This window comes from Kogia breviceps, chromosome 9, assembly GCF_026419965.1.
Source record: "Kogia breviceps isolate mKogBre1 chromosome 9, mKogBre1 haplotype 1, whole genome shotgun sequence".
NCBI lineage: Eukaryota > Metazoa > Chordata > Mammalia > Artiodactyla > Physeteridae > Kogia > Kogia breviceps.
The window spans coordinates 76,791,174-76,809,198 of record NC_081318.1 but is presented as its reverse complement, the minus strand read 5'-3'; the positions used below and the strand labels follow the sequence as shown (position 1 = coordinate 76,809,198).

The 18,025-nt window shown below is 39.9% G+C and overlaps 1 protein-coding gene across 4 annotated transcripts in view; it reads right to left on the bottom strand.

Moving 5' to 3' along the window:
- ELAPOR2 (endosome-lysosome associated apoptosis and autophagy regulator family member 2) overlaps positions 1-18,025 on the bottom strand; it is a 266,046-nt gene that overhangs the window by 117,906 nt on the left and 130,115 nt on the right. The window contains exon 1 of one of the 4 annotated variants that reach the window (XM_067042703.1): positions 2,269-2,426. The exons of the other annotated variants lie outside the window; for them this stretch is intronic. The gene's annotated coding sequence lies outside the window, so the exon portion shown is untranslated. Of the gene's footprint in view, positions 1-2,268; positions 2,427-18,025 lie in introns of those variants that run through there. 4 annotated transcript variants of the gene reach the window in all.

Genomic DNA, 18,025 nt, shown 5'->3' with positions numbered 1-18,025 from the left:
CCACTACAGAATTACAGAACATTTTCATCACACTCTCCAAAAAAAGAAACCACGTACCCCTTACAAGTCACTCCCTATTCATTCCTCTTCTTATTCTTGGCAAACACTAACTGTATTGGCCAGGGTTCCCCACAGAAATAGAAGCAACAGCATAGATAGCTAGATAGACAGACAACGATATAATAAGGAATTAGCTCGCACAATTATGGAGGCCAACAAATCTCAAGATCTGCTGTTAGCAAGCTGGAGACCCAGAAGAGGTTGTGGCTCAGTTCCAGTCAGAAGACCAGTAGGCTCAAGAACCAGAAAGAGCTTATGATTCAGCTGGAGTGCAAAGACAGGAAAAAAACTCATTTCCCATACCAAGGCAGTCTGCTCAAGTCCCAGAACAAGAACTCTGGCCTAAGAGGAGTTCCCTCTTACTCACAAGAGGGTCAGCCTTTTCGTTCTATGCAGACTTTCAACTCATTGGATACAGGCCACCCAAATTAAGGAGGGAAATCTGCTTTACTCTGTCTACTGATCCAAATGTTAATTTCTCCCATAAATACCCTCAAAGACACACCCAGAATAATGTTTGACCAAAAGTCTGAGCATTCCATGACCGAATCCAGTTTACCATCACACTAATCTACTTTCTCCTAGATATAATCTGAATATAGAACAGACAAGACCCTGAGACCAGCTCAAAAGTTTTGATTGACTATCTCCTGAAACAATTTTCAATATGATATTAACCATATTCATATTCAAGCAAATTCACAAATTTAGCTATATTCAGCATTTAATTTTATAAAGCTTTTAAAAAATATTTATATACTTTACAAATTTCTCTCTCTGAGCCTGTTACTAGTTTTTCCAAGAAGTGAGTGATGCTATAATTAAATCAATACACAGAAAGGAAAAAACAAAACTTGGATTTTTCTGCATACGTCATTCTTTATATGGGTGTTTGTTTAGAATAAAGCATTGGAGGGGAGGGTACTGGATAAGTTTTTCAAAAAGTGTTGTCAGGGCTTCCCTGGTGGTGCAGTGGTTAAGAATCCACCTGCCAATACAGGGGACATGGGTTCGAGCCCTGGTCCGGGAAGATCCCACATGCTGCAAAGCAACTAAGCCCATGAGCCACAACTACTGAGCCTGTGCTCTAGAGCCCGCGAGCCACAACTACTGACCCCACATGCCACAACTACTGAAGCCCGCGCGCCTAGAGCCCGTGCTCCACAACAAGAGAAGCCAACGCAATGAGAAGCCCGCACACCGCAACTAAGACCCAACGCAGCCAGAAATAAATTGATTTTTTTTAAAAGGGTTGTCAAATGAAAGAAGCTAGACAGTAACCTAAATACACCATTTCCTTGAGTAGGTGGTATTCATATATAAACTTAAATAAGAGCCGATGACCATCACAAAGAGAAGCTACTGTAGTACTCCAGGGGTTTATCATATTAGCACTAAATTTGATTTCAACTAAGAAACAAGAGATCAGAAGCTGCCAGTCTCCTCCTCTGCTCATCCTTTATGCTTAAATTAACTATTCCGCTGTCTCCCACAATAAACTGCTAGACTTAAGTGGTTCTAGGAATGATTTGAATGTTCAAGATTAAAAGCTCCTATCTCACTTATCCACCTATATCTCCATGCATTTAGAAAATTTAGGCAGAAGTAGTTCAACCGACATGAGAAGACATGGAATCATCAACATCCTCACTTAACAGTCTGTGAAGCTGACGGGCTTTCAGGTCAAGTCAAAAAAATTCAGATCCCTCCAAAACTGATCACAATCCTTGATCTGACTGAAGAAGTATCATCAGTGTCCCTTCAGACCATGGGCACTTGACGAAGGTTATCTCTGGGTTCATTCTAGATCACATGTGGACCAACAGGTCACATAAGTAACTCTCAATCACGTGTTCATCTAGTCAGTGGCACCACACAAAGTGATTTGCTCTAGAAACCCTAACCTAATCACATAGTTTGGGTAATGAATCATTTGTTTATGAAAAAGCCTTTAGTATGGGTTTATATAGGAAACACGTGGTATGTGATTAACATCTCCCAGCAAATCAGACAGCAGCTAGACCCACTATCTAGGAGCTGACACAATTAAACAGCACTACTCAAGGATGGACAAACAAACGAAAAACTAGATTTTCATTAATGGAAGGTCTAAAATATACATACACATAATTAACAAAAATATACTGTTCCTTTATACACATGGCATTGTCCTTGAGGATATAAAAGAAATGTAATTGCAAACTCTACCTTCAAGAGAGGACTGCATGGGGCTTCCCTGGTGGCGCAGTGGTTGAGAATCCACCTGCCGATGCAGGGGACACAGGTTCGTGCCCTGGTCCGGGAAGATCCCACATGCCACGGAGCAGCTGGGCCCGTGAGCCATGGCCGCTGAGCCTGCGCGTCCGGAGCCTGTGCTCCGCAACGGGAGAGGCCACAACAGTGAGAGGCCCGCGTACCACAAAAAAAAAAAAAAAAAAAAAAAAAAGAGAGAGGACTGCATGAAAAATTCTGAATTCATCAAGAAGGTATTTGTTAAACGATGATAATATAAGAACACTCAAATTTGTTTTATTCTATTACCATGCAATTTGTACATATCTTTCCTTTAGTTTATAAAGCACTGTAGGGACTTCGCTGGTGGTGCAGTGGTCAAGAATCTGCCTGCCAATGCAGGGGACATGGGTTCAATCCCTGGTCCAGGAAGATCCCACATGCCATGGAGCAACTAAGCCCGTGCACCACAACTACTGGGCCTGCACTCTAGAGCCCTTGCTCTGCAACAAGAGAAGCCACCACAATGAGAAGCCCGCACACCACAATGAAGAGTAGCTCCCACTCACTGCAACTAGAGAAACGCCGCGTGCAGCGGGAAAGACCCAGTGCAGCCATAAATAAATAAATAAATATATAAAGCATTGTAACATCCATTAACTCACAATGACCTGTACTGCAAGTCCCAAAAATTGATGGATGATGAAGCATTATCTGTATTTCTACAAAGAAGAAACTGAGGTGCACAGAAGTCAAGCAGTTTTGCCTAATGTTTGATGGTTCTTGGTGGTGGAACTAGAACACAAATCCAGGGCTTCCTACCTCTGGATCAAGTCCAGGGTTTTCCAACAGTGGCACTTCAGATATTTGGGGACAGATAATTCTTTGTTGTGGGGAGCTGCCCAGTGAACTTCAGGGTTTCAGCAGCATCCCTTACCTCTACCCACCAAAGGCCAGTAGGAAAGCCTCCCCTCATCAAGTCACGACAATCAAAAATGTCTCAGAGGTTCCTTAAAAAACTACAAATAGAACTACCATATGACCCCACAATCCCACTACTAGGCATATACCCTGAGAAAACCATAATTCAAAAAGAGTCATGTACCAAAATGTTTATTGCAGCTCTATTTACGATAGCCAGGACATGGAAGCAACCTAAGTGTCCATCAACAGATGAATGGATAAAGAAGATGTGGCACATATATACAATGGAATATTACTCAGCCATAAAAAGAAATGAAACTGAGTTATTTGTAATGAGGTGGATAGACCTGGAGTCTGTCATACAGAGTGAAGTAAGTCAGAAGGAGAAAAACAAATACCGTATGCTAACACATATATATGGAATCTAAAAAAAAAAAAAAATGTCATGAAGAGATTAGTGGTAGGACGGGAATAAAACACAGACCTACTAGAGCATGGACTTGAGGATATGGGGAGGGGGAAGGGTAAGCGGTGACGATGTGAGGGAGTGTCAGGGACATGTACACACTACCAAATGTAAATTAGATAGCTACTGGGAAGCTGCAGCATAGCACAGGGAGTTCACCTCTGTGCTTTGTGACCACCTAGAGGGGTGGGATAGGGAGGGTGGGAGAGAGGGTGACTCAAGAGGGAAGAGTTATGCGAACACATGTATATGTATAACTGATTCACTTTGTTGTAAAGGAGAAACTAACACACTATTGTAAAACAGTTATACTCAAATAAAGATGTTAAAAAAAAAAATGTCTCAGAAATGGCCAAATGACCCCCTGGGGCCAAATTCACACACCCACCACTGACAGCCACTCATCTAGTCTACTTTCTAGGAGTTCTATTCAGGTTAACTGAAACTATATTTACAGTATATGACAATTCTGATTCATTGGATCATCAATTTTTCATAAGCCAAATGTAAAATATGTATATATTACAACCATATGTATAATATTTATGTTATATATATGTTTTATAACAACCTATTTTACCAAATACTTTTTAGTATTCCATAGCTTCTGGATTGTTTTTTCAAAGAACCTAAGGCAACTATAATGCCTCAGAACCAACAAGAACATCAAGCTACAGGTGTAGGAAAGTGATAGTTAACAGAGAGTGGTGGTTAACAGAGAGTTCTGGAGCGTTCATGGTTTAAAAAACATTTTTTTCTTAAATATATCTGCATTTTAGTGAGGTTAACAAAAAATAAAAGTACCAAACTAGTACTCATATTTCCATTCCCTCTCTTCCTAATTCTGGTATTATCCATTTCGACAGCTGTGGAACAGAGAAAAAAAGAGACACCTAATAAATTACCCAGCCTATATCAGCCAAGAAAAAAAAACAGCTGACAAAGCCCCTACTTTGGTACCAAGAGCCTTTCCTTGGCATTCCCCAGTGGGGCCACTTAAGAACATCAAGCATGTAATCCTACTTGATTTATGCAGAGTATTCAGTACTTTGATACTCTAGCATTTTTTGGAAACAGAGTTTGTTTTCATCACAATGTCATGCGCTTTGCTCTGCTACAGGAATAAAGAAACCTCCCTAACAAAAGACCTAGAAGTGAGACATGAAAAATGAAAAATGGATACCCTCATCGGTAAACTCTCTAGGGTAACTCTTAACTAATGTTAGTAAATGATATATTTTATCAATTACCAGCTTGATTATTCAATGATAAAAATCAGGGGAGTATATGAAATGCAAAGTAAAGAATACAGATGATTTGAAACGAGAACATGAAGTAACAGACTAGGTCAGTTCCCACAGTCGTGTGTGCTGGATCACCTCTCTGTTCTGTTCATCAGAATTCTGCGACTGCTTCTGGAAACAGCAGAGCCAGCTTTAGCAACAACACCTACTAAAGCACAGAGCCTCCCCAGGGAAGACGCAGCCATAACAAGCCCTGTCTATGAAAACAACATTCATACAGTTTTACACCGTGTTTTGCCTGTTTTAAGAGGCTGAATCTAGGTTACATAGAACAGATTCTGTTCCCCGATGTGAACGCCTGTGGTTGAGAATAATTTCATGACCTAAAACACTGAGGATAAACTCTTCGCATTTTCATTACAAAGATCCACACCCATGATATGATTGATCCTTCTTCACACTGCATTTGTTTTCAGAACAGACGGATTTGATGTCTAAAGGTCAATACCTAGCAAAGATGATGCAAGAATAAAAACAGTGCCATAAGGAACTTCCTGAATTTGACTGAAAAACACACCCAAAAGAGCCAGATTACCCTTGCAGAGAACACATTACTGTCCATATGCAAGGCAAAAATGCCGTGTGAACTATCAAAAGCTCCATGGGACACTGGATGCCCATCCCTGCAAGCCGTCACATCACCCCTTGTGAAACTGTCCTGGTGACTACTCGTCAACAAAGGCTGGGCTCACTTTTTTTTTTAAAAAGGGACAGAAAGGGAGGTATTTCTGTGGTTTATTTTTTTAATTTTTATTTTATATTGGAGTATAGTTGATTTACAGTGTTATGTTAGTTTCAGGAGAATAGCAAAGTGATTCAGTTATACATATACATATATCTATTCTTTTTCTGATTCTTTTCCCATATAGGTTATTACAGAATATTGAGTATAGTTCCCTGTGCTATGCCGTGGGTCCTTGCTGATTATCTGTCAACATTTTATATACAGTAGTGTGTATATGTGAATCCCAAACTCTTAATTTATCCCTCCCCCACCCCCCGAAAGGGAGGCATTTGTAAAGGAAGTTGTGAGGTCAAAGTGGCACATCCTGGGGATTTTCCTGGTGGTGCAGTGGTTAAGAATCCGCCTGCCAATGCAGGGGACACAGGTTCGATACCTGGTCCAGGAAGATCCCACGTGCCATGGAACAACTAAGCCGGTGCACCACAACTCCTGAGCCTACGCTCTAGGGCCTGCGAGCCACGACTGCTGAGCCCACGCGCCTAAAGCCCATGCTCCACAACAAGAGAAGCCACCATAGTGAGAAGCCCACGCACCGCAATGAAGAGTAGCCCCCGCCTGCTGCAACTAGAAAAAGCCCGCTCGCAGCAACAGACCCAACGCAGCCAAAAACAAACAAATAATTTTTTTTTAAGTGGCACATCCTGGGACATCCTCCAGACTTCAGAGGTGACTATTCAGGAAAAGCCCCTCGTTGTCCTCACACCATAGTCTGAAGCTTGGTTTTCCAAGCCAGAGAGAGAAAGCTCCATGAACCCCTGTCCCAGTCAACAAGGCGTCCTGTAAATTCAATTCATGCCAGAGATGCCTGAAGGAGTCTAGAAAAACAGAGCGGTGTGGATTCACTCGCTGGCCCAGACTCAGCATCTGACTCAGCCCTGCAGTGTCCCCGACCTGCTGGGGCACCTGAGCCAGCTATCTACTGTCGTCATTCCTCTGTCCCCGGAAAAAAAACCTAAGCAAGTGCCAACCACATTCTACATACTGTACAGAACAGACCAGAGGGAACGAACCCCACTCATTATCGGCTTCACATTACAAGCTTCAGCTTGGCGAAGTGAAAACCCAGGAAAAGCACTATCATTTCAACGTTTTCAAGAAGAGAACAAGGCATCATCCACCGACCCATGTCAAAAAGCAGCTGCACTGCTGAATTCTGGCCAAGTTTACTAGAACAGCAGCATGTGCTGGGGAGGAGAACGGGGTCAGCACCACAGAGTGACGAGTTCACATCTCAGTTCTATCTCTTACTAGATGGGTGACCTTGGCTTCGCTGAGCTTCATCTAGAAAAGATTATTTATTATCAGAAATATTGTCGCTCAGCACTGGGGGAGGGTTAAATGAGACAATGTGTACCAGGGATAATAGTGCCTTGTGTATTGTTTTTCTCCATAAATGAGGTTCCCTGGAAACCACACTGCCAAGAAATGACAAAAAGGAAATCTTGGTTCAACTGGAAGAAGGAAGCACACCACATCAGGCTCCCAAATTATTGTGAGGAGAAAAGGAGGCTGTGCAGGAAAATGGTGAGACAGGTGTGTCTAACGCCTCCTCGGTGAAGCTGAAGTCCCAGAAGGGGTAGATGTGTCACTGAACAGACTGAGGAGACTCCGGTAGGAGAAATGAAGCCGCTTTATTTTCCGGGCACATCTCAACTTAATGGAGTAAACTGTGATCCACCAGAGCTACAGGTCAATGCAGATCTATTCTGGCAGATTTGGCTGAAGAGTCTCAACACAGTGCCGTGTTTTTTTCAGGAAATGTTACTAGTCCCAAAGTCAAGGATCCAATGAGTTAGGCAAAGGTCAAACTAACGTTCCAATTAGGAACATCTCAGTCCAATCCAATGTTTCTAGTCACTTCTAGTCTAAAACTCAGTCCAACCCAGTGCAAAGCCAAGGTGCCCGTCCCTTCTAACACAGACTGCACCTGTGCACAGGTAATCGTTCCTGCTTTGATGGGGGAGGGAAGGGTCCGTTCCCCCCTCCCTGCCCCGCATGCCGGCTTCATTGAGGACGGCAAGGAGAAAGCAAGGGGGTAGGGTCAGCTTGTGCAGCAGTGGGCCCCATCACGTTGGTCACTGCTATTTCTCCATCCTGTGCCAGTGACAAGTAACTGTTGCCATTAGCATAGCATCTCCCCCTATATGAGTGCTAAATATTGAAGCTTTCTACCACTAAAGTATTCTTGGTGTAGGCAAAGCAGGCCACCAGACATTGTCGTCTCCACAAAAGCACACAAGATGCTGCGAGGGGAATCTGTGCATCTCCTCTAGACACCAGCAGTGAAAAGAACAACACTCCCTCATCAAGCGTGTGCATCCTCACTTAGCTGGGGTGCATCTACCAGAGAAGCCCAACAATGCCCCCCACTCGTCTAACTGAGCCATCCTTAACACGGAGGTCCTGAGGAAATCACAGCCCCCCTAACCTCCAGTCTGGGGAGATGTTGTAAAGCTCTGGCATGTGGGGCTAGATGCCTCCACCCACCCTCTCCACACCTAAGTGCCCCATCCTCCAGCCCTTCATGCCACGATAGCACAGGACACTTTTGTGAGCTGCCAGCTAGGAAGAACTCCAGATGAGACGTGAACCACCCTCCTTCAAAACCTCCGGTGCTACACACTGGACTAGATGTTCTCCCCAGCTTTGGGGCTTGGTTTTGGAGAGGAAAACATGATGAATGACTCCCCCAAGAGAAGGGAAAGACAGATTACTACATCACCACCCCATTCTCTCCACAGGGTTTCTATTGCTACATAGGCGAGTGAAGAGAGAATTACAAAAGTTCTACAGGTCTGCCCTCTCTCAGCAGGCCCTGCTTTGTGGGACTGGTAACACAGTCCTTTCTCTGACCTAAAATATAAGGGATGCATCTCCTTACACTCTCACCTGTGAGCTGACTCCAGAACAAAGGGGAACCAGGAAGGGCATCTCTTAGTGTTATTACAGATCATTCTGTGACACCCTTAATAACAGGGGTTAGAAACTTAGGTGCTCACCTCCAGCCTTACCATGTACCAACAGGGTAACAAAGGTGGGGCAGTCACCTGACCTCCCAGAGGCTGGGTTTACACTCCTCAAAAGAGAATAATATCATCTGCCCTGCAAATTGCACAATATGACATAGACTGATGAAGGCATTTTGAAAACTATGAAGTTTTAAAAACACATGTGAATATGCCAACACAGAAACACCACCCTGATTATTTTCAAAGAAGGGTAAGGAAGAAGGGAGGTGTTGGAAGGTGCAGCCCTACATTTTCACAGAGGCAAAGACAGACTAACGCTGCAGAGACCAGCTGAACCCACCCTTTTCCCAAGGGCACACATGCATGGTTCCAGTCCTGATATCTGGGTACTGGTACCTTGGGTCCTGGATTTCTGACGTTATGGCTTACAAATCTCCAGAACCTCAATATGCACTGAGACTCAGAGCTCAAAAGTGCCTGAAAGCTCTTTGTGGTTCAAATGCCTTGTTTTCAAATGAAGGAGCTAGACTCCTGAGCATATATCCAGAAAAGATGAAAACTCTAATTCGGAAAGATATAGGCACCCCAGTGTTCACAGAAGCTCTATTTACAATAGCCAAGACATGGAAGCAACCTAAGTGCTCATCAACAGATGAATGGAAAAAGAAGATATGGCACGTATATACAATGGAATACTATTTGGCCATTAAAAAAGAATGAAATAATGCCATTTGTAGCAACATGGATGGACCTAAAGATTATCATACTAAATGAAGTCAGAGAAAGATGAATATCATATGATATCACTTATGTGGAACCTAAAATCTGATACAAATGAACTTACTTACAAAACAGAAATAGACTCACAGACACAGAACACAAACTTATAATAACCAAAAGGGAAAGTAGGGGGGAGGGATAAATTAGGAATTTGGGATTAACAGATACAGACTACTTTATATAAAATAGATAAACAACAAGGACCTACTGTATAGCACAGCGAATTATACTCAATATCTTGTAATAACCTATAATGGAAAAGAATCTGAAAAAGAAGATGTGTGTGTGTGTGTAACTAATAACTTTGCTATACACCTGAAACTAACACAACATTGTAAATAACTATACTTCAACTTTTTAAAAAATGAAGGAGCTGGAGCTCTGAGAATAAAGCATTCAATAGAGCATTCTCTCCGAATGCGAGCCGTGCTATGCTGGAGTAAAGAGCTGGTTTTTCTCCGAATCTGAGAAAGGTAAAACACAAAGGAACCACATGAAATAACCCAGAAAGCGGCCTCTGCCTCTTTGGCAGGGTCAGACAGGAATAGTGATGCTGAGAACACGTGCACTTTGCTCAGCAGCTGTGAGAGTTGAACGTGGCTCTAAGGAAGCAGGCACCTCCCAGCTTCTCATATTGCTATAGAGGTTCTTATCTACAAAGCCATCTTAAGAACTAAGTGTGAGGCGCTGCCTGTGCCAAGAGCTCACTAATTGAAATGTATTAACACCATTGAGTCCCATTATCCTTTCAAAAGGGATAGACCCAAACCAGGCATCCAGCAGCAGAGAAGATAATTAAGTAAAACTGTTTCTCACAGATAAATAATGGATATGACAACAGATGCCCCTCTTTCCTGGATGGGTGGGGACAACAAAGGAAGAATGTGCTTGTTTCCAAAATGAATGCAGAATAGCTGCGGGCTAAAGATCAGCCCCCACTGAAACATCAGATCTGAGAACAGACCTGGCCTCTGTGTGCCACTATGAAATAAAAATCAATGTTTCTACACATTACTTATTTCATTATGTACTTGCATTCTGCCTTACAAAAGAAGCTAATACAAATTCAATATGTGTCCACATTCCAAACGTAATGCCACTGCCTTGTCAGCCAAGGGCTGTCACCACAAGCTCTAAGCATCTTTGACGGTCCTATGTACACAAGATGCTGCAGAAAGCAACTCTTCCTGGGAGCCTTGAGCCTGCCTGCCCTGTCATTTGCTATTATTCTTGCTCAGCTGCAGTAGATTAGAGATAACAACAGTCACCCAACACATGTTATCCTAACATACACTGTCAAGGTCACGCGCTGATGGCTACTGGAGGCCCATCATCAGCTGCAGGCCTAATTACGGAGAGCACATTTTCACCATGAAAGCCATGGGATATACTAATGGGAGAGGGAGCCCTAAAACTGCTATGCATGAAAGGTCTAAAACGGAAAAAAAATGAGATAATTTCAAGTATTATCCTCCGAAGAATAAATACTAAAGACTACAAAAGAAAACTGCTAACCTTGGGAAAATGAATCCTACACAGTAAGCCAGAGAGAGAGCTATGATTCCTCTTCGCAATAGCCTGGAGCTACTAGTAATGAGATCTCTAAGGCAGCTTCCTAATTCTTCCAAATGGCGCAGGGAATGTACTTGCATGTCTGTGCATATTTTATGGGCTGAGTGCAGGTACCCATTAAGGCAAATTTCAGCGCTGTCTGTGCTCTACAATGTTTCCAAAGGTTTATGAAATGTGATCACAAAGGCCAGTTGCCATTCATCCCAGGGGCCCACAGTGAGGCAGCTTACAATAGGAGCTCAAGACATATATGCTGAATAAACGAACAAAAACAAAGGGGGGGGGGGGGTGAAGAGCATGCCAGTTGCTTCTACTTTTAAAAAATTTGTTTACTATAAGCATCATGGCATATAATACTTAAATAAAATGAAAGACTGATTTATTACATTATTAAAGTCTTTATTTCTAAACAAGGTGAGACAGAAACTACCCAGGAATCCTTTTACATTTGCGAAAGGACAATATTGAGAGAAACAAATGGTACATGTGTTAGATCCTAGTGATAGAGGTCACCCCAGGGCGAAACACACACCAACTTATCCTGGCATTTGAAGAAGAGAGTGGTCAAACCACAACAAACTATCCCTATAGGTGAAAGCTGAGTAAAAGTTTTTATGAATGCTGCTTAAAATATAAAGTAACAGCTCAATGAAAATCAAAGCCATGTTTGTACATAAAATTATTCCAGGAACTCACATTTACACAGGCAACTGATTGCCCAAACAGTGCCAAAGTAATTAAATGGGGGAAAAAAGAGTCTTTTCAACAGATGGTGCTGGACAACAAAATACTCATATGGAAAAATACACGAAACTCAACCCCTATGGTTAAAGCTATATAAAAAAATTAATTCAAGATGGATCATAAACCTAAATGTTAAAGTTAAAAACTATAAAACTTTTAGAAGAAAAGAGGAGAATATCCTGGTAGGTAAGAGTTCTTTGGCAAGATACAGTATGCAACAATTCAAAAAGAAGGAATAAAAGGTAAATTAGACTTCATTGAAATTAAAAATTCCTGCTCAAAAAATGATAACATGAAGAAAAAAGAATAGGCAAGTCACAAGCTGGGAGAAAATACTCTGGAAACATACTTCTGGAAAAGAATTCACCTTCAGAATATGAGCTCCTACAACTCAAGAATGAAAAGAAAAAACAACTAATTTTAAAATCAGCCCCAGACTTCCACAAAAACTTCACAAAGATATACAAATGAGCAAAACACATATAAAAAATTTTTTCATCATTGGTCACCAGGGAAATGCAGATTAAAACCACAGTGAGGTACCACTACTCATCCACTAGAAAAACTACAATAGATTAAAAATTCAGAAAGTTGACAAGGATGTGACGCAAATGTAATAGTCATATCCTGCAGATGGAAGTGAAAAGTGGTACAACCATTTTGGAACAAGAGTTTTGCCATTTTTGATACAGTAAAATAAACACCTATCCAATGGTTCAGCCATTCTACTCCTAAGATTTTACTCCAAAAATATAAAAACAAAATGTCCACCAAAAAAAATCTTGTAAAAAATGCTCATAGCCACTTACTTTATTCATAATAGCTAAAATCTAGAACCCACCCAAATGTCCATCAACAGAAGAATGGATAAGCAAATTGTGATACAATTACACCAGGGAATACTGCTCAGCAATGAAAGAAACTGCCGATATATACAACACTGCAGGTGAATCTCAAAAACATGATGCTTAGTGAGAGAATCCAGACACACAAAAGAAATATGTACTATATAACTGCATTTATATAAAGCTCTAGAAATATGTACTATATAATTGCATTTATATAAAGCTCTAGAGTCAGAAAAGTTGTTGCCTCCTAGCAGCAGTGTTGAAGAGAGGATTAACTGGAAAGGAACACAAGAGAGCTTCTTGAGTGATAGAAATATCCTCTGTCTTGACAGAGGTATGTGTCATATGATACGTGCATTTGCCAAAACTTAAATTGTACACTTAGGATTTGTAAACTTAATTGTATGTACATTGTACCTCAAAAAAGTAAACACATATTTAACTCTAGTTAGTAGGTTTGCTTTTTCACAGTGGTATGGGCTAGCAATTCTGAAATACTTTCTGTGTGTTCTAGACTTGAACAAGTGAGTATAAACACTGGATCTACTGAAACCAGGTTTCTCACTATTGGAAAAGGGAGTTAAAAATATAGAAAGGAGAAAAATGTGGGATGTACTCTGTGTTGTTTAATTGGAACTGAAGTTATCAGCCGCCTAAACTTGTAGTTTTTAATATGGACAGATAAATGTAGAAATAAATAGGATATATATGTATATATGTGCATGTATATACATACACACAAACATATTTTCTAGCTTTTTCTACTAAGAAGATCTAGGAAAAAAAAATGTAGAACAAACATGCTTGGCTCCCAGCTCTCAGTTTCTAAATACCATCCTCCATTAAATGAATCAGGATTCCTTGGAGAAATAGCTAATTCAAGGGCTGAAGCAGAAAAAAGTATACAATAAGCCTAGAACATCTTGTGCTACAGGAAGGAAGTGTTCAAAAAATGAATGGAACCAGTAAAAGTGACACAGTAGCTAGCTTGCATGTTGGCAGAATTGGGTCAATGTATGAATGAAAATAAATAACCAAAATTACCAACTAAAATAAGATCAGCCCATAAATAAATAAAGCCTTTTTAAATGCAGTATAATTGATATAACATTAAATTAGTTTCAGGTGTACAACATAATGATTTGCCATTTTTATATATTCAGAATGATCACCACAATAAGCCTAGTTAACAGCCGTTACCACAGAACAAAATTTTTGTGATGAGAACTTTTAAGATTTACTCTTAGCAACTTTCAAATACAGTGTTAATAACTATAGTCACCATGCTGTGTACTACCTTCCCATGACTTATTTATAACTGCAAGTTTGTACCTTTGCACCACCTTTACCCATTACACTCACCCACCCACCTCCTCCCTTTGGCAGCCACCCATCTGTTCTCTGTGTTGATTAGCTTTTTTTTTTTTCTTTTTTCTTTTTTTTAAGATTCCACATGACTTATCTCACTTAGCATAATGCCCTCGAGGTCTATCCATGTTGTCTCAAATGGCAAGAGTTCCTTCTTTTTTTGAAGCTGAATAATATTTTGCTGTATTTACATACCACATCTTTACCCATTCATCCATTGACGGACACATGTTGTTTCCATATCCTGGTTATTCCAAATAATACTGCAGTGAACATGAATTTTCGAGTTAGTGTTTTTGTTTTCTTTAGATAAATATTCAGAAGTGCAATTGGTGGATCATATGGTAGCTCTATTTTTAATTTTTTGAGGAACCTCCATACTGTTTACATACCTACCAACAGTGCATGATGGTTCCCTACTTCTCCACATCCTTGCCAACACTTATTTCTTGTCTTTTTTTTTTAACATCTTTATTGGAGTATAATTGCTTTACAATGGTGTGTTAGTTTCTGCTTTATAACAAAGTGAATCAGTCATACATATACATATGTTCCCATAACTGATCTCCCTGTGCTATGCGGCTGCTTCCCACTAGCTACCAATTTTAAGTTTGGTAGTGTATATATGTCCATGCCAGGCTCTCACTTTGTCACAGCTTACCCTTCCCCCTCTCCATATCCTCAACTCCATTGTCTAGTAAGTCTGTGTCTTTATTCCCATCTTATTCCTAGGTTCTTCATGACTTTTTTTTTTCTTAGATTCCATATATATGTGTTAGCATATGGTATTTGTTTTTCTTTCTGACTTACTTCACTTTGTATGACAGACTCCAGGTCCATCCACCTCACTAGAAATAACTCAATTTCGTTTCTTTTTATGGCTGAGTAATATTCCATTGTATGTATGTGCCATATCTTCTTTATCCATTCATCTGCTGATGGACACTTAGGCTGCTTCCATCTCCTGGCTATTGTAAACAGAGCTGCAATGAACATTTTGGTACATGACTCTTTTTCAATTATGGTTTTCTCAGGGTACATGCCCAGTAGTGGGATTGCTGGGTCGTATGGTAGTTCTATTTGTAGTTTTTTAAGGAACCTCTATACTGTTCTCCATAGTGGCTGTATTAGTTCACATTCCCACCAACAGTGCAAGAGGGTTCCCTTTTCTCCACATCCTCTCCAGCATTTATTGTTTCTAGATTTTTTGATGATGGCCATTCTGACCAGTGTGAGATGGTATCTCATTGTAGTTTTGATTTTCATTTCTCTAATGATTAATGATGTTGAGCATTCTTTCATGTGTTTGTTGGCAATCTGTATATCTTCTTTAGAGAAATGTCTATTTAGGTCTTCTGCCCACTTTTGGATTGGGTTGTTTTTTTTGTTATTGAGCTGCATGAGCTGCTTGTAAATTTTGGAGATTAATCATTTGTCAATTGCTTCATTTGCAACTATTTTCTCCCATTCTGAGGGTTGTCTTTTGGTCTTGTTTATGGTTTCCTTTGCTGTGCAAAAGCTTTTAAGTTTCATTAGGTCCCACTTGTTTATTTTTGTTTTTATTTCCATTTCTCTAGGAGGTGGGTCAAAAGGATCTTGCTGTGATTTAATGTCATAGTGTTCTGCCTATGTTTTCCTCTAAGAGTTTAATAGTTTCTGGCCTTACATTTAGATCTTTAATCCATTTTGAGCTTATTTTTGTGTATGGTGTTAGGGAGTGTTCTAATCTCATACTCTTACAGGTACCTATCCAGTTTTCCCAGCACCACTTATTGAAGAGACTGTCTTTTCTCCACTGTATATTCTTGCCTCCTTTATCAAAGATAAGGTGACCATATGTGCGTGGGTTTATCTCTGGGCTTTCTATCCTGTTCCATTGATCAATATTTCTGTTTTTGTGCCAGTACCATACTGTACTGATTACTGTACCTTTGTAGTATAGTCTGAAGTCAGGGAGCTTGATTCCTCCAGCTCCATTTTTCGTTCTCAAGATTGCTTTGGCTATTTGGAGTCTTTTGTGTTTCCATACAAATTGTGAAATTTTTTGTTCTAGTTCTGTGAAAAATGCCAGTGGTAGTTTGATAGGGATTTCACTGAATCTGTAGATTGTTTGGGGTAGTAGAGTCATTTTCACAATGTTGATTCTTCCAATCCAAGAACATGGTAGTGATTAAAAATCTTCCAACAAACAAAAGCCCAGGACCAGATGGCTTCACAGGCAAATTCTATCAAACATTTAGAGAAGAGCTAACACCTATCCTTCTCAAACTCTTCCAAAACATAGCAGAGGGAAGAACACTCCCAAACTCATTCTATGAAGCCACCATCACCCTGATACCAAAACCAAAGACGTCACAAAGAAAGAAAACTACAGACCAATATCACTGATGAACATAGATGCAAAAATCCTCAACAAAATACTAGCAAACAGAATCCAACAGCACATTAAAAGAATCATACACCATGATCAAGTGGGGTTTATTCCAGGAATGCAAGGATTCTTCAATATATGCAAATCAATCAACGTGATACACCATATCAACAAACTGAAGGAGAAAAACTATATGATCATCTCAATAGATGCAGAGAAAGCTTTTGACAAAATTCAACACCCATTTATGATAAAAACTCTACAGAAAGTAGGCATAGAGGGGACTTTCCTCAACATAATAAAGGCCATATACGACAAACCCACAGCCAACATCATCCTCAATGGTGAAAAACTAAAACCATTTCCACTAAGATCAGGAACAAGACAAGGTTGCCCACTCTCACCACTTTTATTCAACATAGTTTTGGAAGTTTTAGCCACAGCAATCAGAGAAGAAAAAGAAATAAAAGGAATCAAAATCGGAAAAGAAAAAGTAAAGCTGTCACTGTTTGCAGATGACATGATACTATACACAGAGAATCCCAAAGATGCTACCAGAAAACTACTAGAGCCAATCAGTGAATTTGGTAAAGTAGCAAGATACAAAATTAATGCACAGAACTCTCTGGCATTCCTATACACTAATGATAAAAAATCTGAAAATGAAATTAAGAAAATACTCCCATTTACCACTGCAACAAAAAGAATAAAATATCTAGGAATAAACCTACCTAAGGAGACAAAAGAGCTGTATGCAGAAAATTATAAGACACTGATGAAAGAAATTAAAGATGATACAAATAGATGGAGAGATATTTCTTGTCTTTTTGATAACAGCCTTTCTGACAGATGTGAGGTGACATGTCACTGTGGTTTTGACTTGCATTTCTCTGATAATTGATGGTGATGATTGATAGCGATGTTGAACATCTTTTCATGTACCTGTTGGCCATCTACATGTCTTCTTTGGGAAAATGTCTATTCGGTTCCTCTGCCCATTTTAATCACATTGTTTTTTTGGCATTGCGTTGTATGAGTTCTTTATACATTTTGGATATTGGTCTCTTATCAGATATATAATTTTCAAATATTTTCTCTCACTCAGTAGATTCCATTTCATTTTTTGATGGTTTCTTTTACTATGCAGAAGCTTCTTAGCTTAATGTAGTCCCACTTATTTATCACCTTTTGTCAACTTTGCTTTTAGTGTCAGACCCAAAAGTATCATCCAAGACTGTTGCCAAAGAACTTAATACCTACATTTTCTTCTAGTTTTATGGTCTCTGGTCTTAACATTCAAGTCTTTTATCCATTTTGAGTTAATTTTTGTGTATGGTGTAAGATAATTGTCCAGTTTCTTTCTTTTGCATGTGGCTGCCTAGCTTTCCCATCACCATTTATTGAACAGACTGTCCTTTCCCCACTGTATACTCCTGGCTCCATTAAACGCCTTCTTATCCACAGAAGCTCAGCTAATAAGTATAGAAAGAATAATGAAGTTAGAAAACCATTAATCGTTGCTAAAGTAAGTAGGTAATAAAAGTGTTTTTTTAATTGAGATATAGTTGATTTACAATATTATATTAGTTTCAGGTATACAGCAAAGTGATTCAAAATTTTTATACACTGTACTCCATTTAAA